At 42.4% G+C, this 25,031-nt stretch overlaps 1 long non-coding RNA gene across 1 annotated transcript; it reads right to left on the bottom strand.

Annotated features, from left to right (window-relative positions):
* Positions 1-3,846: 3,846 nt before the first annotated feature.
* On the bottom strand, positions 3,847-23,795 carry LOC120582809 (uncharacterized). The gene is made up of 2 exons (XR_005647648.1): positions 23,536-23,795; positions 3,847-3,937 (listed from the first exon to the last, which is right to left on the bottom strand). It is a non-coding gene; the product is annotated as an uncharacterized LOC120582809 (long non-coding RNA).
* Positions 23,796-25,031: the final 1,236 nt, after the last annotated feature.

Raw genomic sequence — 25,031 nt, 5'->3', positions numbered from 1 at the left:
TCAGACTTTCCAGTAAATATGTTGATAACTGTGAAAATCCTTTTTTAAAAAAAAATAATTCCAGCTAACAAAGGCTTTTTAAAAAAAATTCACAAAAGAGATTTTTTTTCACCTATGTTTATGTTGTCAGCTCTTGGATTTCACCTTTCAGAATTTTTTATTCCTTTGTTTTCATTATTATTCCTTGGTGGTAAGTTATTTAGTCCTTTTGGCCACTTATCAAACAGTAGTTGACAATCAAAAGAGTTTATATGATATTTAGGATAAATTTATACTTTTTTCTAGTTGAACTTGCATGAATCAGGACAACTGAGCATTTTTCTCTTTACTTTCATGCCCTTTAAGTTTTTCAGGGCTGCGATCAGGCCCTCTTATCCTTGTAATTAGCTTTCGTTCTGCTCATTATTTAGTGTTTCCATTCTAATATATTTTCAATTTCTTTCTCTTTTTTGTTTCTAACAGTTAAAAGTGAATGACCTTTCTAGGTTTTTAAAGATCTAATATTTAAGTTTTACCTCTTTTTATGCAAATCTAAGTATTTATCTCTCTATTGTTTTTGTTACCAAAATGTATTACAAATGCATAATAAATTTTCAGGTTCTCTCTCTCTCTCTCTCTCTCTCTCTATATATATATATATATATATATATTTTTTTTTTAAGGTTTCTGCTTTCCAGGTTATAGAGATTTGTTTATCTGAGTTCAAGGCTTTAAATTTTCAAATTGCATCTAAAAGAGCAATTTGAAAATTTGTAGTCCTCTTTTCGATATTCTAAGTTTATATTTGTACATAAAATCCTGTCATCTCTGACATTTTCTTATTTAATATCAATTTCAAATAATGGATGACTTTACTTCTTATCTTCTGTATGGATGCTTAATAAATACTGTAATTTAGGTATGAAGTTTCATGGAAGAGAACAGTGCTATGGCTGATTTTTCAAAATAGCAATAAGAAGAAAACACATATTAAGGATGTAGCAAACATCATCACCTTGGGACAGCTTTACCCTCCCAATTATGCTTTGCCTAAGCTGATACTAACATTACTTCACATTCCCCTGAGCATACGCTCCCTGATGACAGACAGATAGATGCTTGGAATCGTCGCTTACCTTTCACTTTGACCTTTCATCCATGTACTTGACTGTGTTAATAACACCAATTATAGAAATAAAAATTCATCTCTAGCGCTGCAAACTTTTTTAAAAAAATATTTAATTTTAATATTATAGTGCTGGATTTGTAATCTGACATGATTAGCTAGATATCCTTCAAAACAATAGTTTCATAAAATTTGATTTTATTTTTCCAAGCATGATACACTGTTTCATAGTTTCTAGTTTATCTTAATGTAGACAATAAAATCTCATGTAATTAAAATCAATCTCATATTAAGTAATTAAAGATACAGCAAGAAGCCGATTCCATTGACTTTGGGTAACTAAATGTCCACTCAATTTTCTACCAATTGTTTTTCTCTAATATTTTAATAATATCCCAAGGAGAAAGTCTAATTGTTAAGATTTATTTATGGACAGTGTCCTGTTTGATGGATGGTATAACTGGTTTCTCTCCTTCAAAAGGAAACAATATTCTTTGTAGTAAAGGTATTTTTTTTTTTAAATAACACATCAGCAAGGATTTTTCTTCTGAAAACTGTTTTTTAAACTAAATTTTCAGATAGGCAGTGTCTATTAATCCTCCAGGGACCTAGACAGACATAAACACTCAGGTGGATTCACCCATGCAAACATTTTCTTCTAGCTAACGGATGGTTTTCTCAAAACAATTTTTTTTTTTTTGCTTCTGTGCCAAAGTGGGTAAAATATTTCTTTGGGACGAGACCATAGAATTTAATCTCAAATGATGGCAGTAGACTAGAAAAGGTCTTCAGATAGACAGCAGAGTAAATCAACAAAGCTATAAACTTGGAGTCAAGCGGCCTGGGGTAGGATTCTGTGCTGCCAAGTACTAGTCATGAAACGTGGGATGAGCTCTGAGCCTGTTTCCGAATCATGTAGTGGAGAGTGGGCTAGGCTGTCTCCAAGTTTCCTTTCAGTTCTAGAATTATGAGATTTTTGGTACTTATTGGGTTATTTTAAGCTGAAGTTAAATGTTGACTTGACATAAGCTTGTAATATTATTTTTATTCCGATGAACTCAAGTACCCTATTCTAAGTTGTAATATTTATCTTCAATTGCTTAACTTCAATCAACAGACTTTACTATTTCTTCTTGGGCAAACATTTCCTGAATGATTTTTTATGTGCTAGGTACTGTATGTACAAAGCCCTAGAGTAGCAAAGATAAATGAATTGTGTTTCCTGTCCACAGTCTAATGATAAGTGATAAGTGTGATAAGTACCACACTAGAGGAATGAATTGAATGCCCTGGTAGTTCAAAGAAGAGACCGATTGATTCTGCTTTGCGGGGAGCCAGGACAGCTTAGAAAGAAGTGGTATTTGAGTGGGTCTCAGAAGATGTGTTTGCCCAATTGAAAATGCGGCTGAGGCAGGTAACTGGAGAGACTTATAGACAGATGGAGGATCCTGGGAAGCGGGAGAGAGGAAGTTGCATAGTACTTAGTGGAACTTCGAGACTGAATTCCAGTTTCCAGGGCGCAATCATAGCGAGTAAACGGTGGGTGAGGCAGGGCATTGACGAGACAGAAGAGTGGGCGAGAATGGTGTCTGGAAGTAGAATGTGGGTTCAGGGGAGTAAAAGGTTGCTAACACTACCTCTGGGCCTTCGTCACATGTTGAAGAAGAATTCATAGTTTTTTTCCTGAACCTCAAATACAGTGGGATTTTCTTGCCCGTACTTGTTGGGTAGAACAATTAGAATATTAGTCTGTGTTTATTGAGCGTTTATGGAGCATTATGTATTGTCTTATTCTCCATGTCCAAGTCCAATATCCAGTCAAGAACTTTCACCAACATCTTTTTTTTCTAAAAATTTATCTCAGTCTAACATTTTTGGAACAAACATTTTTAAAATGTTTTTGTTTAACTATAAGAAAAAGGCTTTAAGACAAAGGATTAAGTTTTTGACAGGGAATCCTAGATATATTTTGATGTTAGGCAACGTATTCTTTACTTATAAAAATATTACATTTCCCCTCAAGTCAAATCATTTCAAGGATAAATGGTCAAGGACAAAATAGGATGATAGCTTGCAAGTTGCTTTTTGTAAACTTTAAAGTTCTATATTATTTTGAATAATTATAAATGTCAGAAAGAATACACTACTAAAATTTATGTCTGAGTCTCAGTCCTCTACCCTCCCAATTATGGGATAAGAACTGTATGTCAACTTGGAATCAGACTCTGTTTTGAACCATTTAATTTAGAAACATTATTTTAATATAAGTGCTTTTACTTTGGCAATCAGCATGCCATTTTAATTAGCACTTGGAGTGCAGGAGAATAGGCTGATGAAGTACAAGACATGGAGAAATGCATTGGTAATGGACTGCCTGCGGACTCTGACAGCATCCAAGAAAGACACTTCCAGCATAATGCTCGGTGCTTCTGAGAAATATCTTCACCGACACCTCTGCTCTTATGCATTTAATCACTTTGGTGTTTTGAAATGTGAAACTATTGGCATTAGTGGATTTGTCATCTATACTCCACTCAGAGAGAATATTAATTTCTTAGCTTATTCTGATGCAGTAATTGATGTATAAGAGAACTGAAACATTTTCTGCATCTGCCCAGGATTTGCTCCCCCACTTTGCCAGTCAAGCTCTTAGTCGGTTTTTAAACCTAGTACTAATATCCCCCGCCCCATTGTCCTCGCATCTGCAACAGCATGACCTCACTGCGCTGTAATTATTTTTTAATGCATTATTCTCCTCGTTGATTCTCAGTGCCATATTTGTGAAAACCTTGTCTCCGTATCTGTGGTTTGGTTGCATCCAGTTAAAAGGCCCTGCAAGGTGGAATAGAAAAAATAAGCACTTTATAGTTAAATTGTTATGGGTTAAATCCTAACTGCTACGTACTTGCTATGGGAACTTGAGCAAGTTCCTTAACTTCCTTGAGCTTTTTAAAATCAGGGTAGTAATGCCTGCTGTGCAGGATTGTTGTGAAGATTAAATAAGATCCATCCATCAGTTTAACAAAAACATGGAGAGGTTCTATTACGCGTTGAGGCAAGGTACTTGGTACTAAGAATATAATGGTGAACAAGGCATGATCCCGCCCTGAGAACTTCGTAATTTAGTGGGAGAGACAGATAAGAAAACAGCCCGTTGCATGTGTCTTGAAGAATGAGTAGGAATTCACTAGCACAGGGGTTCTGGGGGTCAGGATGAAGGCATCAGGATTTGAGGTAGAAGGGGGAGTATGTGCAATGCCTTTAAGCCAGAGAGAGGATATCTCTGTAATTCAAGACACAAAAGAGAGGCATAATATAGCAGTGGCCCTGGGGTTGGGGCTGGAGATGTAAATACCACAGGGAAACTGTGGCGAGTATGTGATCAGTTCGTGTTTCCTTGGCAGCGTGTGGAGATGTTTGAGATAGTCAAGGGAATTGGAAGGACCGGTTGAGAGAATATTGCCTGAAGGGATGTTGGCCTCCACGGCAGGAGTCACGATGGGAATGGAGTGATCGGAAGATATTGAGAGATTTTTGGGAGCCAGAAAAAAGCAGGGTTGATCAGATGTGGTGGTGAGGGGGGAAGATGGTAAAGAAGGGAGAGGAAACACGAGATCAGTGTTTTGGGGAGGAGGTGGAGAATAGAAAAGGAGTCCAGTGAGGAAATTTGGGGGTATGACGTGCCTGTGGGGAGTGCAGGAAATTCTGACTTCATCATTTTGAGCTCTTGCATATTTTGGCCTTGCTGGGTTTTTTTTTTTCTTGAACATAAACGTTTCCATAAGGATGATATCGACACCGATAAATTTCGTGGCAAAGGTTTATTCCAGGGTGAACTCCATTAAGAGAATTTAATTCTGCGACCCATGTTTTTTTATATGGCATATTTAAAATATTTACAATTATTTCCATTTTCATTTTTATTTCACTAATATTTCATCAGGATAAAATCTCATGTACATCTTACAATGAAGGCTAGATTTTTTCCATTTATTTTTCTCATCTTTGTCAAATTTTTACAGGTTATAGCTTTTCTCATAGTAAGTTTTCTTTTAGGGCCACTATTTTTGCCATGTCAGATTTACTGTCGAATTTTGCACATATAACCCTTTATCAAATTTTCGATTGTTCATCAATTTGATTTTTTTCATCAAGGACTGCAGTTTTTACCATTTGCTGTCCTTGCTACTATCAGTGGTAGTTTACCTTTTTTTTTCTTCGAACAAGCCCAATATTTCCTGAAAAAACGTTTCCAGTTTTTAAATTTGCCAATAAAACGTGATTCTCAAGTCAACTTTTCATCTATAACAAATTTTACTGTGTATCACGTTGGCCCTTTCTCAGTTTCATTTTGGCCCATGAGATCAAACTGCCTCAGACCGACAGCATCAAAATGGCATACTTCAGCCTATGAGTGGCCGAGGAGAGATGTCCAGAAAATATGAGTATAGGATATGAATATGGTCTGGTATTTGGAGAGAAATCTGCAGTCATATGAATTCGGGAGTTATTTGCATCTGAGTGTCGAGAGAAGGGAATGGGTGACATCGGATAAGAGGGTGTGTAAAGCAGGAGAGAAGAGCAGAAGGAAAACTGGGGGGGCGGAGGAGAAATGTCCAGAGGAGGAGGAGTCCACGAAGGAGAGGCAGGAGGCAGGTGGGAAGAATCCCGCAGGAGGGTGTTGCCATGGCGTCTAGTCAAGGCAGAAGAGTGGTCAGTGACGATGCATGCTGCAGAGGACATGTAGGAGACGTATCAAACGTGTCCATTAGATTTAGCAACAATGACTCATGCCTGTCTTCAGGAAGAGCCAGCCCGTGAGTGGAGAAAGAACCACTCACAAGAGTGAAGACAGTTGTACTGCCAACATCAGCTGCAGGAAGGGGAGCTTGCTCACTTATTTGTCGACTGGTTTATCTCCCTTTAAGAGGAGAGAGACTTGATCACAATTAAGTGCTGACAAGTTGGAGGAGGAGGATGAACATACATGGGAGTTGGAATGGGGTCCTAAAAAGCACCTTAGGACCCCAGTCCTTTCCAGGGGGCGGGAGCTGACATTAGTCTTGCTGCCTGAAGCTTCATATCCAGTAAGTCATCAGCCACCGTGTACCCCACAAGATATGAACATCATCAGTTGGCTCATCCAACTGGGCTTCTACTTTGGGGTCCCGGTTAATCCTCTGACTCCTTAGTGGACTTGCAGTTCTACCCTGAACTACCATTATTTGCTTAACACTTAAAATCCTTGGAAAAAGGGGATTTTATATCCTGTCTCAGCTCACAATACTATCACCTGCCCTGGCCCTTGACTATTACTGCTCTTGACAATGTCCTGCTGCCACATATAGCCCATAAATCAGATAGTCTCTGAAACTGTCACTCTCCTGTTGTGAGCGGGGGGTTTGCCACATCTACCTGGATCTGTCACTCGCAGGTCTGATCGGATTAAGAAACAGAACTCTGCTATGACCCCGCCCATTCCCTGCTCTTTCCATTTGTCCTGTGACTGTACAAGTTAGAGCAAAACTTTGGGTTGCCTCACATATAATGGGACGGTAGCCAACACACACATCATCTCTGCATCCACTGAGCTCCTGCTTGGGCAGCCAGCTATCTCTTCGCTTCCTATTTGTTGGGCAGGTACAGGCACCAGACACCGTGATAATCAGTGGATGTTGAAACATAAAGAGACTCCGTTCCAGCCCTCTGGGAGCTTATCATCCAGCAGGTGAATTGTTGTTGCAATACTGTGTGAAAGGTGGACCAGGTAAAGAACCAGTTTGTCTGGGTAGGCAGGGATGGGTAGGTTGCCTTAAGTTTTGTTTGTTTTTTGGGGGGGTAGGTTTTATAGCAGCCTTATGAGGCCAACCGAATATATGAAATGCACTCTTCTTATCCTAATGTAATCATTTCACTTGCCAGTGCACACAGCTCCAAAGGTAAGCTTTGTTTTATGAAGGCGGTTAGGTTTCAAGATTGCGATTACTTTAAAGAAAACTTATCTCTTTAGCTGGCAACCAGGGCATTGACGAAGGGACATTCTCTTTGTATATTCCTTTATGTTTTTCGCCAGCCCCCCCTTCCAACCTGTCCCTGTTTTGATTGTTTCCCCCCGCTCCAACTTCAGAACAATTTTGCTGGCTGTTCTTGAGTCAAGCATGTTTGTTCGCCCTCTGTGGAATTGTGTTCTGGACACATGAATAAAATCAATGTGGACCAAGCAGTCACGATCTGCATCTTCCCTGACAAATTCTCCAAGATTCTGTCTCTACTTTCCTGATCTCACCGAAATGCTGCCGCCTCCGTGTCTAAGCACTGGCACCCAGGGTGTGTCGGACAGGTAGTTTTACTTTTTGAATATTTGTAACATTTATGTGATTCCAAAGTCCAGAGACACCCTGCTTTTGTTTCCCTGCACCCAGCTGTTATTTCCCTTGGGGTCCAAGTGTGTCTAACAAGGTTGAGAAAGAATCAGAAATAAATTTCATCCCCCAAATTGAAATGTGCAGTAAACACTACATTAAAATCATCTGTAAACCAATTTAATACTAACTTTAGACTCTCGTCATGGTTGGCTGGTGGTCAAGGGAAAGAGAGAGAACCTCACTCCTTCCCGGGGCTGCTCTCTCTCCCTGATGTGTGTCACCGTTCCTGGAATCTGTCCCCTGCCAAAGAATGGGTGGGAGCTTTTCTGGTCTTTGTTTACGGTCCCCAAAGTCCCTCTCTGCACAGCCTTTCACATGGGGTGGGACAAGCTGTTTCCCTGTCTTGCTTGGAGCACAGGACTAGGGCCGGGCTGCCTATGGGGGGGTCATTCCTGTCCTGAGTCTTCTCCTCTTCCAGGCGCGAGAGCTGGGTCCGCTCATTCTCAGATGTCATTTTCTGCCTCTTCCTCACCCTTCCTGGTGGGGGTGGGGTGGCGAAAGTTGAATGGACAGCTTTCCTGTTCTACCCTTCACGTCTGCTCCCTGAGCCCTGAACACACAGGGTACCCGTGTGCCCCAGAGCGAGTGCGGGGCAGGCGGGGGGTGGGCAGGGCACAGGAAAAAAGAGACATTTTGGTGTCATAAGCAGTGTCCTGCCGCACAATCAAACGTGCTAATAGAGAAGAGGGTCTCCCCCTAAATATTTAAAAGAGATATTTCTAACTTAAAAAAAAATTATTGGAGAATGACAAAGATTTCTGGCAAGAGAGTGGGAGAAGATTTTGCGGACTGGCAGAGGAGGTGGCTGGGGGGGCGGGGTCTCCTCTGTGCTGCTCCCCCTTCCTGTTCTCCTGTCACTCTCTTCCTGAGCCACATCGTCTCCCCTCTGTCCATCCCCTGTCTTTTCCCTGCTGTTGTCCTTCATGCTCATCTTCGACCCATCCCGAGAAAGCCATGTAGGGGATTGAGCAGGGACTAGGAGGTCCCCCCACGTGGGGGATTTATTCAGTGGGCCACACGCCACAGTGTGACTTCTCCCTGTGGACGGCTTCTTTAAAATATCTCCTTTTAATTTCTGCAAGAAATATCTTCATTGCTTTTTTACCTTTAAATTATTTTTTTGAGTGTTTCTAATATTTATGTGACCCCAAAGTCAAAACTGTATAGTTATTCCCAGGGCACTCTTGTTCCGTGCCTGTGTGCTCTACCCTGCTTGCCTCGGCTGTTGACAGGTAATTAATTTAGTTTCTGGTTTATTCTTTCACTGTTTCTTTTTGCAAATGTAAGAATATATATACGAAAGGGGGCGCGTGTCTTAGCAATCCGCACCTTGCTTTTGGCCTATAACAGTTTATCTCGCTAGCCGTGGACAGGCACATTGGGGTCATTCTCATTTGTCAAGGCTGAACATACAGAATTGTGGGAACGCAGAGTTTGTTAAGTCCCTTATTGATAAATATTTGGAGTATTTCAATCTTCTGCTAGTATAAATAATGACCCAATGAGTAGTCCTTTCCATCTTCCAATGACTTTTAATAAAAACAATTAGGTGAGTGGGCAGGAGGGCTGTGGGGCTTGGGCGGTGTGGGTGGCAGGAGAGCGGAGAGAAGAGAGGCGAGAGAGAGGCGAGAGAGAGAGAGAGAGAGGTGCTTGATTTTTAAAAATATAGTCTTTTGACTAGGAACATTTCCAAAAGAAGGCTGGATGCTATAGGGAACTAGCTGACATTCCAAAGAGTTCTGTAGTCCCCATGGTTTTTGCACCCTGTCGGAGGACCCCCCCAAACCACTGCTGTCCATCCATAGCCCTTGGATTAATGGGAGACTCTGATCTCTTTGTCTGTCTGCATTTGTCTTGGCAGGTGGCTGGCCGTCATCCACTTAAACAGGGTAGGTTCTTCCTGGTGCCAGGAAGCCTCCCTTTCAGCATGTTCTATTGATTGTCACTGACTCCTTTGACAGGGATAATCCTCTTATTTACAATCAGAGCCACCAGGAAGAGAACATCTGCTGACACTAATGTGTAAACAGTGTCTTATGATTCTGGGATGCCAGTTCCAACGTGTGGGTGTCTTCTCCACGCCAAGCAATTCTCGGACGCCAGCTGGGTGTTCCACAGTCCAACTGTCCAAAGACAGAATCAGATTCCCCAGATTAAGGGCTCAGTCTCACAAGACTGACCTCCACTTGAGATGCCAATTACAAGTCCAGGTTGTCACCTGCGTTTCTGACCGACGGGCTATAAAGCAGAGGTTGCCATGGCCCCCTCCTTGAGTTCATGCGATTTCTAGAGCAGCTCACAGGACTCAGGAAGCCAGTTGACTCACTAGATTACCAGTTTATTAAAAGGATATTAAAAGATCTGAATCAACATCCCAATGAAGGGATACATAGGGGAAATTGCCAAACAAAGGAACTTTGTCCCTGTGGAGTGTGGGGCCTGGTGGGGTGGCCTGTGGCTGTGTCCGTGTCCCCCGCCCACCCTGGAAGCTCTCCAAACCCTGTCCCTTTGGATTTGTATGGAGGCATGACTGAGTAAAGCATTGGAAATTGCGTTAACCTCTAGCCCCTCGCCCCTCCCTAGAGGTCAGGGGGCGGTGCCGTCACTGTTCCAACCCTCTAATCGCCTGTTTGGTTGCCCTGGCAACCAGCGCCCATCCCTAGGTGCTTCCCAGAAGACACCTCAATAATTTATAAAGGTACCTTTAACATTCTCATGGCTTAGGACCTTCCACGAGTTTTAGGAGCTCTGCGCTGGGAGCCTGGAGGAAGACCGAGGAAATATTTCTCATAAAATCAGTGTCATACTTAGAGAGTAGGCACTTTCTTGAGAAGACACTCTGATAGAGCCAAGGAAAGAACACGTGTGACCATGCTGGGTTCTTCCCTTACGGCTGAGGGAGGAAGGAGGCTCCAGAAGTAGGACACATTTTCGGAGGTTTTACCAGAATGTCTCCCAATCTCTGAAAACCTAACATGCCTCACGTGAAAACCGTTTCTCCCCCTGAAGCTGCTTGCTCCCTCTCTTACTGATTCCGATGCCCTTCCTTTGGTTCACTGAAACTAGAAACCTCAGTGGTCTGTGCTCTGTCTTTGCCTCACCTACACTCACCCTGCAAGTGTGTGTTCCTCTTCTCTGCTCTGGCTACCGTCGGCCTGGGGCGGTGCCTTAACGTAACTCCCCTGGGTGACTGCAGAATAAGGGAGCCGAAGAGCCCATGGGCTCGAGAGCAGGACTCCCTGGATTTAATCCACTGCTCTATGCTTACGAGCTCCGACTCCCTGGGCAACTTACTTAACCCTCTGTGCCTCAGTTTCTTCCTGTCGTTCGAGGCACAGAATAATATTTGTCACATTCAGTTATGGTGAGGATTAAGTGAGATAAAGTGTGAAAAATGCTTGGAACAGCGCCTGGCATGTAATAAGTGTCCCAAGGTATACGATATGGGGCCCAGGTTATTTTATTAGGTTATTTAAGGAATAATGATCTCAGAAGGCACGGGGACTTAACAAATGTGAAGCATCAGACATTTATTTTTGATAATCCAGGGACTATTTAAAAGGCCATAGCTATATTATGTCTGTATATAGGTCTAGCAGTAACCGACAATGGTGATATGTTACGCTTTCTACTTAACTTAATTAATTTATTTGGACTTTCCATCCTGGTTTTATACTGTTTAACCGATATAAACAAGGTGAGTCTAAAAGGCAAGGAGATGCTTTCAAGCCCTTTAGTTGGGGAGCTACTTCGGGAGCTGTGAACTGAGCCTTGCATTTTCTGTGAGCTGAGGCAAAAATGGGTTAACTGTTGTGTTATGAGGTTCTTATTTGGGGGAAAAAAAGCAAACTGTCATGCAAAGAAGGGCACAAAGCTTTATTGATCTCGCCCAATAATCTCAAGCCAAATGTGCAGGACTTCTTACATAACTGGGGTAGGATTTGTTTTACCTAGATAGCTCCAGACATGACTGGCCCTCCCAGAGGTTCTAGGGCTGCCTGTTGTCCTTAATATATTTCTTGTTGGCTTTAACTTGGACTTGTAAGAATGGATGACCTCGGAAAGCTGGAGGATTGGAAGACATACACCTGGCCTACTTTTGTATTGCCACATAATTAAAGATCTTTATAAAGAATGTAGCTTGGTAGTCGACTATGTCTGTGGGTCCTGTAGATACTTTTACTGCGGTCAGAGGGTCCAGCATTATTTTTTTCTAAAGTTTTCTTTTATCTGGTCTTCAGTGGAAATTCTTATCTCTGCAGTTACCATTTTCTAGATGCCTGAGTAAGATCTTCCAAGAGTAGGGTTAAACATGGTGAAAGGACTTGAAGGGGCCACATTTGAAAACCTTATCTTCCAAAGAATCATTAGACCCTAAGCACTGTGGATATAGTGTGTGTGTGTGTGTGCGCGCGTGCACGTGTGTGTGAGCGATTGAGGTCTATTGATTCAGAAGCTGTTTCAACAGTTCTTGAAAATGATCTCTGACAAGTGTATAATTATTTTTTTTCATTCTTTCTTTTAGAAGTCCGGTGCAGAAGAAATAATCAACAGTTGATTGAGAGGGTTTGTTCATTTGGGTTCTAGTTAAAGTCAGAGAAAGTTCCAATTGTAGTGCTGTTGACTCCAGGAAATAATCTATTAGACCACCCTATAAAACAGCAATATTATTATTAAAGGGTGTTAGCAGAAAAGTAATTTTCTAAGCGCAGATATGAATATTTAAGATATATTTGTGTGTTTATATCTGTAGTGAGTTGAATTTTATACAAACCCAATTATTTGTACCTGGCGTGGTGGAATTTTTTATTGAGAGAGAAACATAGGAAGTCATGTTGGAAGAGCATCTTTGTGTAAATTTAAGAATTTAAGCGTGAATTGACTTTGGAAAGTGGCATACAATTAACTTAAAAAAAAAAAACACCTCTGCAATTTAGCAAAGATTTGTGTTCAGTTTGCAGAGACTTGGGGAGGGATTGGATGTATTTGCATAAGGATCCTAAAAGCCTTCTGAGAGGAAAGGAATCGAAGCACCAACTCCCTCTACCCAATGCTGAAATTAGGAAAACCTGCCACAGTGGACTGTGGCCTTTGGTGGCCCTGACCAAGTTGCAGTGACAGAAGAAGACACTAAGTTCCTCCCAAGGGACACTTAGCACGAGAAAAAGGGGAGTCTGGCAGCACTCTGAGCTCCCCACGGAGCCCGAGTCAGGGCGAGAGAGCTCCAGGTGGCACACGATGAGCCTGGGTTCAGAAGGTCCACGAGATAGGAGCCAAGAAAGCAAGGATCTCGCATGCCGTGACAGAGCCAAACTGTCTCATGGTGTCGTTAGGGCCATTGAAGGCCTTTAGACAAGGCGATGGCTTGGTTTTTGTATTAGAGAGTTCATGCCAGCAACCACTGTGAAGGACATATTTAAGGCGACGGCCTCTGGAAGGCCGTCGACGTGGTCCAGGGGAGACAAATAGGGCCTGAACGAGCTGGCGATGGAAGATTCAAGTAGTGGAAGATAAAGTTTTTATGACTTGGTAATTGACTTCGGGGGCAGTGCTTAATTTGTTGGCTATTTGCGCTGTTTATTTCTATTATAAATAGTGGGGATTGGAATAAATGGCCAATTATTCCTTTCTTGATTCCACTTGTTTCAGCTGTTGGTCTCTAAAAAGAAAATGATGAAGATGGGGCTTTGATTGGCTTCACTTACTTTCATAATGACTGCGGTTATCATTCCCAGTTTATTGAGTGGAGTCATCGTTTTAATTTGCATAAGTGCCTTTTGGATATGCAAAGATCCAATTACATTAAAAGCTAGATATCAGTTGATATAGGAGAACAGTTATTTAGATATGGCCATGATGTTAAAGAGAACAAATGTCCGACTCGAGAGTTTGCCAACATTTCCATTGAGTTGATTATGGCTGCCGAGGAATGATGGGAGGAAAACATAAAGAAAAGAAGAAATATGATGGTCTTGGACAAATGATACCTCTGCAGATTGGTATCCAATCCCTACTATTTATAATAGAAATAAATGGAGAGCATGTCTTTTTTTTTTTTAAACTAAAATATATAAAATTTGAAAACCAACACATTTTTTGTTTTAAAACGGAAACAATGATAATAACCGCAATCGCCTAGAACAATAAAATGTGTCTACGGTAAAAATGTAAAAGTGTTCCTCGCCATCAAATCCCCTCCTGCCTGGGACCTGGGGAAACCACAGTTAACAGATTGGAGGGGGTTCTTCCAGGTCGAAGATGCCCTTAAAGGGATTCTGCTTACTTTACAGACCGTGACAGCACGGGGTTGATCGAGGTAACCTTTGCCCTGTTTCCTGCTCCGATAGAGTCCGCTTGATGATTCAGTTCATAGCTCGCTGGTTGGCTGAATGCTAGAGTTGTTGCTGGCAAGAGATGCCATCCCACTGGGACAGAAGACAGTGGGAATAAGAGAGACAGGACAGAAAGCCAGAAGAAAAGGGTCTAGTGAAGGTTGAGTACAAAAGGCAGATAGATGCCTGGCAGAAAAAGAGGACGGGCTTGGGAGGGAGGGCTTGGAGTCCACCCTCTCTGTCTTCACTTTCTTATTCCAGTTGAACACACAAACCCCTTGCTGCTGAGTTTTATCCCTGCTTTCTCCCAAATTATTCTTCTAAAGGTCACCAAGGGATCATTGTGTTGCCACGTTTGATGACCTTCCCTGCGTTGTATCCTTCTTAACCCTGATCGGTGTTTGACATTGCCAACCGGTGTCCTTCGTGAGTCTTCCCTTTCCTGGGCTCCAGTGACGACCTGCTCCTCCAGTCCTTACACGTCCCTGACCGTTCTTGCCCCGAATTTCATCCAGTCCTTGAACTGCGGGCACTGCCTACTCTGTTCTTTCCTAGCGTCTTTTTTCTATGCATTTCCTATTTCTTGGACAATTAGTTCACGTCTGTGGCTTCAGCAATGATCTATGCGGGAGATGCGGAAATAGTATAGCCATAGATAGAAACATGATTCTGAAACATAGATAGAATATGATTCTGGCCTTGACCTTCCCTGAAATTTCGTTTTGTTACCCTCTAGACATGTCTCATTCATATTTCAAACTCGGCATTTCTGAAACTGAACGCGTCCCCTTCCCATGAAAAAAAGACCCCCTTAGCATGGCCCGGAGGGGCCTTCGCGATCCGTTCCTGCCTACCTTTCCAGTCTCACCTCTTGCCACTCTCGCCCACAAGCGCCCTCTTCCCTAGTCACACCTGAATATCTGCCATTGCCTGGCCATGTCATGCTGTCACATGCCTCTGTGCTGTTAACTATGTTCCCTCCGCCCGAAACGCCCCTCTCCCTGGCCTGTTTTGTGTTTTTGTTTTGTTCCTGCTCGGCAACTCCTTTCAACTCTCGAAACCTCTCTGGAACATCGCCTTCCTGAGAAAGACGTCCTTGACCTGGACGTGGTGCCCTCTGCCGTTTTCAGGGATCTTCCGTGAGACCGTCGCACGCTACAGTCTGACTGGTTCTTTCCTTCCAACCAAACTGCGAGCCCTTTGAAGGGAGGGGCTCTGTCTCTGGCCTCTGCACCCCTGGGGCTTCACACGGAGTGAGCACTTCATTTATACCGGGTGACTACAGGGACCAGCTCCTCCCTCCTGGAGTCTCTATTGCTGATGGTGGCGAAGCCATTTCGAATTTCCCTCTCATCCGGACTTCTCCCCCTAACTCCAGAATCATATCCTTTGCAACATTTCCGCTTGGGTGTTCAGCAGGTTTATCTGAGATAACGGGCTCTAAGCCAAGCTCTTCCTTCCTTTGCCCACGACTCCCCATCTCGGTAACGACACAGCTGTTTATTCAACGGTTCGGCGCAAAAACTTTGGACTCGTCCTTCGTTTCCCTCTTTTTCTTCTGCTCCACATCAAATCCAATAAAAAGTCCAATAAACTTAATCTTAGTCTATACTGGGGAATGTGGACATTTCCGTCCTCTCTAACGATGTCGCATGTCTCCAAGCCACCACCAGCATTTGCCCGGGCCCCGGTGGCGCCTTCTCTCCGGTCCCTGTACGTCCACCTTTCTGCTCTACAAGTGGTTTCTCCCCACTGTGGCCAGAAGCCCTCGGCCAGGCTCCGAGCCCCGTCAGGCTGTGGCCTCGGACTAGCCCTCTGGACTCGCTTCTTACCTGTGTGGACCCTGCTCCGCCCACCCCGTCTCTAAGCCGCTTCCTCGGCTCACCAGACAGGGGCCCACTTCCGGATTTTTTCTTATTGTTCTTTCTGCCCCCAATACTATTCTTCCGGAACTTTCTGGAGGACTTCCTCTCTCCCTTCTGGCCTCGGCTTAGAAGTCACTTCCAGAAAGAAGACTTCTCTGAGGGCTGTACTGTCTAGAAAAGCATCTCCCTGACCCTCTGTCCTCCTCTGATTTTTTCCTTTCCCTTCTGATATTTTATATTTCTTTATATATCTACCGATGATCTCTTCTCACCGGTATGTAAGCTTCCTGAGGATAAGGTCTTCATCAGCGTCCTTGCTGCAGCCTGGCGTCTGGACCAGATCCTGGTACTACAGTAGGAGCTTGGTAAATACTTGATGAATGAATGAATTATCTAGATCTTGAAGGCAGTGAGTCATCTGTGACTCCTCACTTGACTTCCTGCCTGTGTGTAGTCACCAAGTCCTTCCTCGTGTTAATTCAGTTAACATGTCCTGATGCAAACTGTCTGTCTTGCACCGTGCCTATCATTGAGTGCCTATCATCCCACGATTGCCATATCGAATGAGGTAATCGCTGTGACAAGAACTCTGTGAACTCTAGAGCGCTACGCAAATGTCATTTGCCTTCCAGTCCCACTGCGATGACACCAATTAACGTTCCTTCCACTTCAAATCCAGATAGGAGCCTCTAACCGATCTCTCTGCTTCCAAACTCTCCCCAGATAATATATTCTGAACCTGCCGCCCACTTAATCTTCTTAAAGCATTGCTGTAATTATGTTCCTCTTCTCCTTAAAAAGCTTGACTGCCTTCCAATTCAGGACGGAATAATATACAAATTCTCTGGCTCGGAAGGAAGGGACCTCCCCAACCTGGCCCCAGACTGCCTTTTCACTGTCTCCCTTCATTCCCCCGGAAAGCTCTTGGTGTTAAACCAGGACCACTCACTTTTCCCTGAGTGCGACTGCCTTTCCCCCTCGCCTTCACTCCCGCTCTGCCTCTGACAGCAAAGCTTGTGTACACCTTCCCCCGAAAAGTCCACCTGTTGCAGCCTCAAAACGAATGAACGCCACGATGCGGTCCTCCTTAGGCCTTTTCGCTTCTTAATGATCTTTCTCTTCTCTCTGCATGTTTACAGCATTTACTTCTTACTATTGAGGGGGAATTCTTAACCCCCATTGTACCTCTCCTTAAAGGGGGAAGGGAAGAAGAAGATGCAAGGAACACGTTTAGCATCTCTCTTCTCTTCCACCATTCTGATTCGGGAGGCGGAGAACGTCTCATTTCCATTTGTCCAAGCCTCTCTGATTGTCTCGTCCTTCAAAATAGGCCATGTTGTTCTCTCTCTCTGGGATCTCCCTGCCAACAACAGGCATGCATTCCTGGCTCCTGCCTCTCTATGGTAGGGCTCCAGACATGGATTTATTCTGCCTTGCTGAGTCGGTAGTGGGGGGAAGTCGTGGGACGCCTGCATTTGCTACAGAACAAGCTACATTCTTTAATCCAGCCTTTCTGGATTATAAGACTGATGTTTTGTCCTCCCTGCATCTGACTCTATTTTTAAATTAGTTCTGAACTCTGAAGAGAAGGAGCAGTTAATAATCACCCTCCCTTAATCTCCACATCACCCACATGACTTTTTCTACAAACTCTGTAGTACAGATCTTTATATTCAGATTTGTAACCCCATATCATAAGCATACAGAAGGAGAGGCACTATTATATACCATCATTCTTCCTAAATCGCATTAGACTTCAGATTTGTGGGTCAGTATTTATCTGCATGGAAGTCATAATGATGTAATAAATTTGATGCTAAGAAAAAAAATTAAAATAAAGTATTTCTGATGAGAAATGGGATGTTTCCTGTTTCTTAGAATTTTGGCTTAAGCCCCAAAGCTAGGTACAATGTATAACAACTTCCCTACAAATTCTTCCACAGAGGCGAGTACAGGTGAAGGAGTCTGCAGAGCATAGCAGCTGTTTTCCAACAATTACAAAACAATTTGGTTGTTTTAGTATCTGAGTCAATGATCAGAAGCAGCCCTTCCCTGCCCGCCCCCCGAAGACTAAATTCTGCATAACTGGAGTTGAAAGCGGAGAGAATATGTACAATGTTTTTTGTTTTTCCATTTTTCATCCTAAACGTATGAACGAACAAGGGTTTGTTTGCTTGAAAGCAATGATCTGTCAATGAACTGGATAAAAAGAAGACTCTGGGAGCTCAGTGTGAGGAGGAAGGGTACTCACTGGTGGGATCGCGTGCATGTATAAAAGGCGGCCTGTTTTTGGAAATATGTGGGTGAGTTGCCAATTACATCAGCCCTAACTGTTACTGCTCTTGATGATACATTAGTCATCTTTATTCCAACAAATCCTCATCATTCTCAAGAGATTCAATGCTGAATTTCAAACCCACTTTAGTAATAGTCATCACACCTGGTGTGTTGCAGCCCTGCATTATAGGAATCAAAGTAACCTGTAACTTGTCTGATGATCAGTAGGACAGTTGGGGAATGAATAAGCTCCTGGTCTCTAATTGTATTTTAAAAGTGCTACAAATGAGTTGAGACATAACATATTGCTGTGTAACTTTTTAGATTCATACTGATACACTAGATATCATGAAAATTCAGTGGATTCTGTGGGTTAAGTTTTGAAATTACAGTTGGTGATGCCAAATGTTTATGTCTCGTTCCAAGTGAAAGAAGTTTGAAAGGCCGAATGAGCTAATTAGCACAAATGACTTCCATGGTCCACCTGCTGGGTAGCTTATGTGAAAGCACTTTTTATATGTGCATTAGTCAAGATTCTCCAGAGAAATAAAACCAGGAGAATATCTCTATCTCTATCTCTTTGATCATTGTATCTATCTTTATGCTATCTATCAATCATTTACCTATCTATCTATCATCTATCTATCGATATATTTTAACGATTGGCTTACACAGTCGTGGAGGCGTGGTGAGTCTAAAATCTTCAGGGTAGGCCAGCAGATTGGAGACCAAGAGAAGAACTGAAATTCAAGTCCAAAAACAGTCTGCTGGCAGGATTCCTTCTTTTTCTATTCAGCTCTTCAACTGATCAAATGAGGCCCACCCTCATTATGGAGAGCAATCTGCTTTACCCTCAGTCTACCAATTTAAATGTTAATCTCATCCAAAAAACACCTTTGTAGAAACATCTAGAATAAGGCTTGATCAATTCTCTGGGCACCGTGGCCCAGCCAAATTGACAACGTACAATTAACCACCATTAAGCTAATGTGAAGAATGATTAATCTTGTTGTTATTTATCTGTTTCTAAGAGAAAGCTCTCAAAATAGCAAGACAACTGCTATTTGAGGAATAGCTGCAGGTTAAGATGTTAAAATGGAAAGGAGACGACTTAGAGACGTATAATAACACAAAGATAGCAACCCCTCTATGTTCTCACCACCCAGAGATATATACTGTGTGTAAGATATGTATGTATGTATGTATGTATGTATGTATGTATGTATGTATGTATCTATCTATCTATCTATCTATCTATCTATCTATCTATCTATCTATCTATCTATCTATCATCTCCTGCATCTCCAAATGCTCATATGCCTGCTTGTGAAAGACAGAACACCGAACCAGGTGCTGAGCTGACTTACTACTGCTCTTTCGTGGCGAGCCTGTTTCCAGTCCCTCGTAGTGGCTGTCCACTTTCACTCTTTCCTGTCAAGCCCCAATCTGCCCCGTCTACTTTCCCTCCTGCCACGCAGAGACAAAAGGCCACCAGATCTGTAGCATCCTCCTCAAAACACCTCTGTTGTCAGCTTTTCTTTCTTTGTATCTCAATAAATAGCTTTCCCGGATTTTCCTCACGACCAGATTTCCTGCTTGTGCGTTGGCCTTCATGCTTTCCACCGTCTCCAGGTCCTCGCTCATTGGGTGAACATACAACTCTTTAGACATAAATACGTGATGTCCTCTGCCCTTACTATTTTATAGCAATTAGACTTTTTAGATCCAAAGTCCGCTATGCTAGGCTTATGGCTGACAGGATTTTTATTTAAACTAGATAATAAATGTAAATTTACGAAAGCAACATTGGTATGGTTGGACAGGTGCAGAAGTGAGGATAATGGAAAGAAAACCAGATGTGCAAAAATGCAGAACAATCAAGTGCGAAGCCTGTGTAGGTGGAAAGACTGAGAGTTCTTTACTATTTGGATTGATCCTTAGTATATTCTAGTGTGGAAAGATGGGGTATGGCCACCAGAATCACCCACATATTGGTTGTTCAAGGCAAGCTGCAGATAACAGCTATGTTGATGCAATTACTAGATCCCCTCCCTGCCACGTGCCCCTGTCCCCACTGCTGGCCCCCTCGCTTTCTTTTTATTGAGGTAAAATTTACGTAAAAGAACTCCCCTTTGAAATCTACAGTTTGGTGAGTTTTGAAATATGTATGCACCTATGCGATCACCAGCACAATCAAGACATAGTTTGGAATCCATCCTCCAAAACGTCCTCTCATGCTCCTTTGCATTTAATATCCCTTACGTCAATCTCAGGAAATCGCCAATCTGGTTTCCCTTAGAGTTATGGACTGCGTGTTCGTGTCTGTCCAAAATGCATATGTTGAAACCCTAACTCCCAATAGGATGGTATTAGGAGGTGTGGTCTTTGGGAGTGATCATGTCATGAAGGTGGGGTCTCCACGATGGAATTAGTGCCCAGCAGATATCCATATATTATAATGCTGAATTTCAGTGAAGATAATGAATCTCAGAGATGTTAAATCATTTGATCCCTGTCATATATGTGGGAGGCGAAGGACGTGTGGTCTGAGTCCCAGTCTCTGACACCATATCACATGCGATTTCCATCTCTCCTTGTGGCCACATGAATGTTGGTCACATGAATGGTATTTGAAGGCCCAGACTCTCTGTGTGAGCGTGGGCAAGTTATTTACATTATCTTCGCAAGGCTTTCGTCCCTAAAAATAATAGTAGAATTCACCTCTTAGATTAGACTTTGGAGACAGGAGGAGAGAATGTGTGTGAAATGCTAGAGAAATGCTTGGCAGTGACACATAATTATTCCACGAGAAAGGGTAGCTGTTATAGTGGTACCCACATACGTAACTTGATACTACACACGATTCGCACTGAGACAGCGTGTGATGGATCGTCCTTACTCGCCTTGTGTGGTCTGTGGGGTGGTAGCTGTCCATAAACAGCTTGTTATCTGTCTCTAACGATATCAACTTTAGAAACTTTTGTAGCAATTTAACATTGCTCCGGAGTCTAGGAAGGTAACCAGCGACCTCTTTTTATTTCTACTGCATTTTACGAAAGTATCGGTCTGCGATAGACCGGGAGAAGGAAGTTTCTTCCCCGCAGATAGTTTGAGAAGCTCTGGTAGAGGGAAGCACGCTCTCTCCTCTTGGGGAGCCCCAAAGATCTAAGCTGCCCGAGTCCAGAGGACGGGGAGAAGAGGAGGTGCAGAGCCAGGAGTCACGTGGGGTGCATTTCGAGGGGGCACTTTGTTTGCTTTCAGTGGAGATAGATGTCAGGACGTGGTTTAAAGCAGGGAGTACAAACCAAAACTCCCCAAACGGCCAATCGGGTAACATAAATGAGTCCTGTGGCCTGAGTCTAAAAATAGTCCACTTTATTTTCATTTGAAACATGGGAATTTTTTTTCCCCTTCGAACTATAGAGCCTTTCCATTTTTCATTTCCTCAAATTTTGATGGAACTGTGTGCATTGAAATAGTTCAATTTCCTTTAAACTCCATTTTGGGGGAAAAAAAAAAAACAAGAGCAGGTTTGATAATAAATGACAAACTGACTCTTAGCCAGGTGCAATAGACAGGATTCTAAGTTCTCCACCTCATGTTGGACTGGCCTGCCTGTGTAATCCCCGGGACTGTGACTGTGATGGGACATCGCTCCACGATTAGGTTATGTCGCACAACGCAATTGGGTGGGCCTGACCTAATCAGGCAAGTTCTTGAAGGGCCCTGGGCTCCTCCTGCAGAGAGATCTGAGGCATGAGTGGGACTTGGTGCATACGTTCTCCGCTGCTGGCTTTGAAGATGGAGGACCCATAAAACATAGCAGACAACAGGAATTGTGAGTATCCTGGCTCAGAACCAGTAAGGAAAACTGGGAGCTCAGACCCACAACGACGAAGAACTGAATTCTGCAACAACCACAGGGCTCAGAAGAGGAACTCCAAGCCCCGGCCTGGCTGCCACATTGACTTTAGCTTTGTAAGACCCTGGGCAGAAGAAAATGCAGTCATTCCTTGTTCAGACTTCTGACCCACAGACCTGTGAGCTAATCTATGGGTGTTATTTTAAGCTCCTAAATTTGTAATAATTTGTTACACAACAATGGAAAAGCTAGGAAATAGTAACGAAGAATATAAGCGAACCAGAAGAACTGGAAGGCTCTTGCTTGGTTAAAAGGAGTGGTCACCACTTGATTCCAGCCTCTTACTGCGAATGAAAATCCAGGCTCAGTGTCAGCACATCTGAGCGCTCCGGAGGAGCCGGGAATCTGGATTATTGTATGAAACAGCTCAAAGGTGAAAATGGGCGATTCTTAAATCAGTCTCTCTCTCTCTCTCTTCTCTCCCCTCTCCTCCCCCTCCTACCCCCTCTCCCCTTTTCTCTCTCCAGGCCAAGTAAAATTTAATCATGCCCTGAATTTGCAGCATGCCAGTTTGCTACCTGTGGCCTTAGATATCTCAGTTGCATTGGTGGGTTTCCCTAGAGATAAAATTTTGATTTCGTTTTCTAGATCATTAATTACAAAGAAAACGCAAGATCTGATTTTGAGAAGGCTTCATTATACCTGGCTGTTGGTATCTGCTGAAAGTTCTCTTTGCTTAGAAGTGAGTTTTCATTTCCTTTAGTTAAATGTTAATGAAGAAAAGATGTCTTAAAGAATCCAACCCTTTTAGCCATTATACTTTTGTCTCAAGAATTTTTACGAAAAACAGAATGTGTGAATGTGCAGAGAAAAAGGATGCCTCTAATAGATCTACTGTCCTTTAAAGTTAAGCTGAAAAAGCACTAAAGTTCTTCCTAACGTTTTAGAATCTGCGAGGCTGACATTTGTGGCTTTTAACGGTTTTATTTGTTACCTTATAATATCATTATTTGTTACCTTATAATATCATTTTTTCTTATTCCATGCTGCCACCTAGCGAAATAGCAGAGGGGTTGTGTCAATTATTTCCGATGTGGTTTTGTAACTGAATTTTGGTGTTAAATGCTTCTCCTAAATTATATAACACTTTAGAGTGAAAACACTGGTCTAGGCAAGGTTTCTAGAAAATAGGTTATGTAATATGCATGTTCTTTAGTTGTTTTTTTTCCTAACAGATAAAAAGTTACTCTGTTAGATTTTTGGAGGACTAAAATAAAATTCAAGGCATGCCGTATTTTTTAAATGTTTCATCCTTACGCATAGCTTCCTTTGTTTTGAAAATTGTCATGTTTAATTATTTCGGAGATGTGGAAGTTCATAAAAGAAGGAGAATTTTCTGGGAAGAGAAAGTCGCCATTAGTTTGAGCGTTTGTTTAAAGAGCGTGTTGCTGCCCCACCAGGCTCCAGCCTGGTAAATACTTTCGCATATCCCTGCCCCTCCCATTGCGCCCCTTCACCACGCCTTCTTGTGCCCAGTTCTGGGGGGCTGTTTGTTTAATTTCTCAGCAAAGCACTTAGCACTTCAGGTCACCTATTGCAATAAGATTCATAGATTCACGGCACTTCCCTTAGCTAGAAATGACCTCAGACTTAAAAAAAAAAAAAGTACCTCTCTCACTTTATAGAAGAAACCTGCACCCAGATGGGCCATGCGCTTTTCCCTGGTCTCAGGGCCTCTTCGCAGCAGGGCCGAGACGAGGCTGAAGTCTTGGTGGCCGTCTTGGTGGCCATCGTGTGTCCTTGGACACTAGGATATGCTTCCATTTCGGACAGGAGAGCTCGAAAAGGCTGAGCTGGGACGTGCAGTAGAAGGAGCAAGGTGGCCATCATCAGAAGTGGGAGCCTCGGCTCTGGGGCGTCTGGAATGGTCTGCAGTCAACGAAGGAGTGTTTATCAGCAAAGTCTCGTGCACCCAGCCTGCGGGGCCTCCCTGTCCCCGCCAGGATGTGCAGGTCAAGGACAGATCTGACTGCTCATTGGGCATGCATCTGCCCTCCCTCACCTGTGGGGCTGGCCCACACAGAGCCATGCCAAGCTCACCAGCTGGCAGCTTGCTCGGATGGGGTTAAGCCCACACCACCTTCCTTGACTCCTGAAATAACCTTTTCAATATAAGCCAAAATTTAAAAAAAAAAAATGCTGTTGTAGCAATAATATTAGCCTGATTATTAATAGTAATAATTAATATTAGCTTTGAACAGCAGTAAAATCAGTGTTAAAGATAAGGAAGGCAACCACATAACAATAAATTAAGCAAATTCTCCAGGAAACTAGAGTGGTTCTGAACTCATCGGCACTTAGCATCATTTCAAAATATTTAAACAAACCGGAAGAATTTCAAGGAGACGTGGGTATATTCTTATTAACTGTCAGAGAGCTTAACAGAACTTTTTTAGAATCTGATAAATAAGGCAGACAGAATTTTGTTAGGATTTAGAAAATTTGAACAATACAATAAAATGGGTTTAATAGAGCCACCCCGATCTCATCAATTAGAGAACATCTACTCAAAACTAGACATTATTCAAATGTCTTAGCAAATACCTGAAAACAAATGTACTGTTGACCATAAGCAATAAACCACCAAAACACTACAAACAACTCCCAGAGTATAAAAATATGTTTGAAATCATAACAATAAATTAATAATATCTGTCTCAAAAGGAAATTATAACAAAAAAATAAAAATATTTGGACTTGAATAAGAATAAAAATACTACAAATGAAAGATAATGGGATTTAAGGCTTTCAACACTTTGCATTTAAGGAACGAATACATTTATTAGACAAAAGAAGATGTAATAAAGCTATTTAATTCATCAAGTTAGAAAAAGAATAGCAGAATAAACTCATAGCAAGAGAAGACGGTAGAATTAAAGAACAAAAGTTAATTCAATAGGAAACAAAAATGTTATAGTCAACAAAGATTAATTAAAAGGTTTTTTTGAAAAGACTAACAAAATAGTGGAACTTCCAGCAATGACATTTATATCAATGGTAAATGAAAATTACTATTAGAAATGAAAAGGAATCACAACCGCAGATACAGAAGAGATTACAAGAGAATACCGTGAACAACTTATCCAATAAATTTGAAAATAGTTC

This window comes from Pteropus medius, unplaced genomic scaffold (assembly GCF_902729225.1).
Source record: "Pteropus medius unplaced genomic scaffold, Ma_sr-lr_union100, whole genome shotgun sequence".
In the NCBI taxonomy this organism is placed as follows: Eukaryota; Metazoa; Chordata; class Mammalia; order Chiroptera; family Pteropodidae; genus Pteropus; species Pteropus medius.
This window is presented reverse-complemented; position numbering and strand designations above follow the sequence as displayed.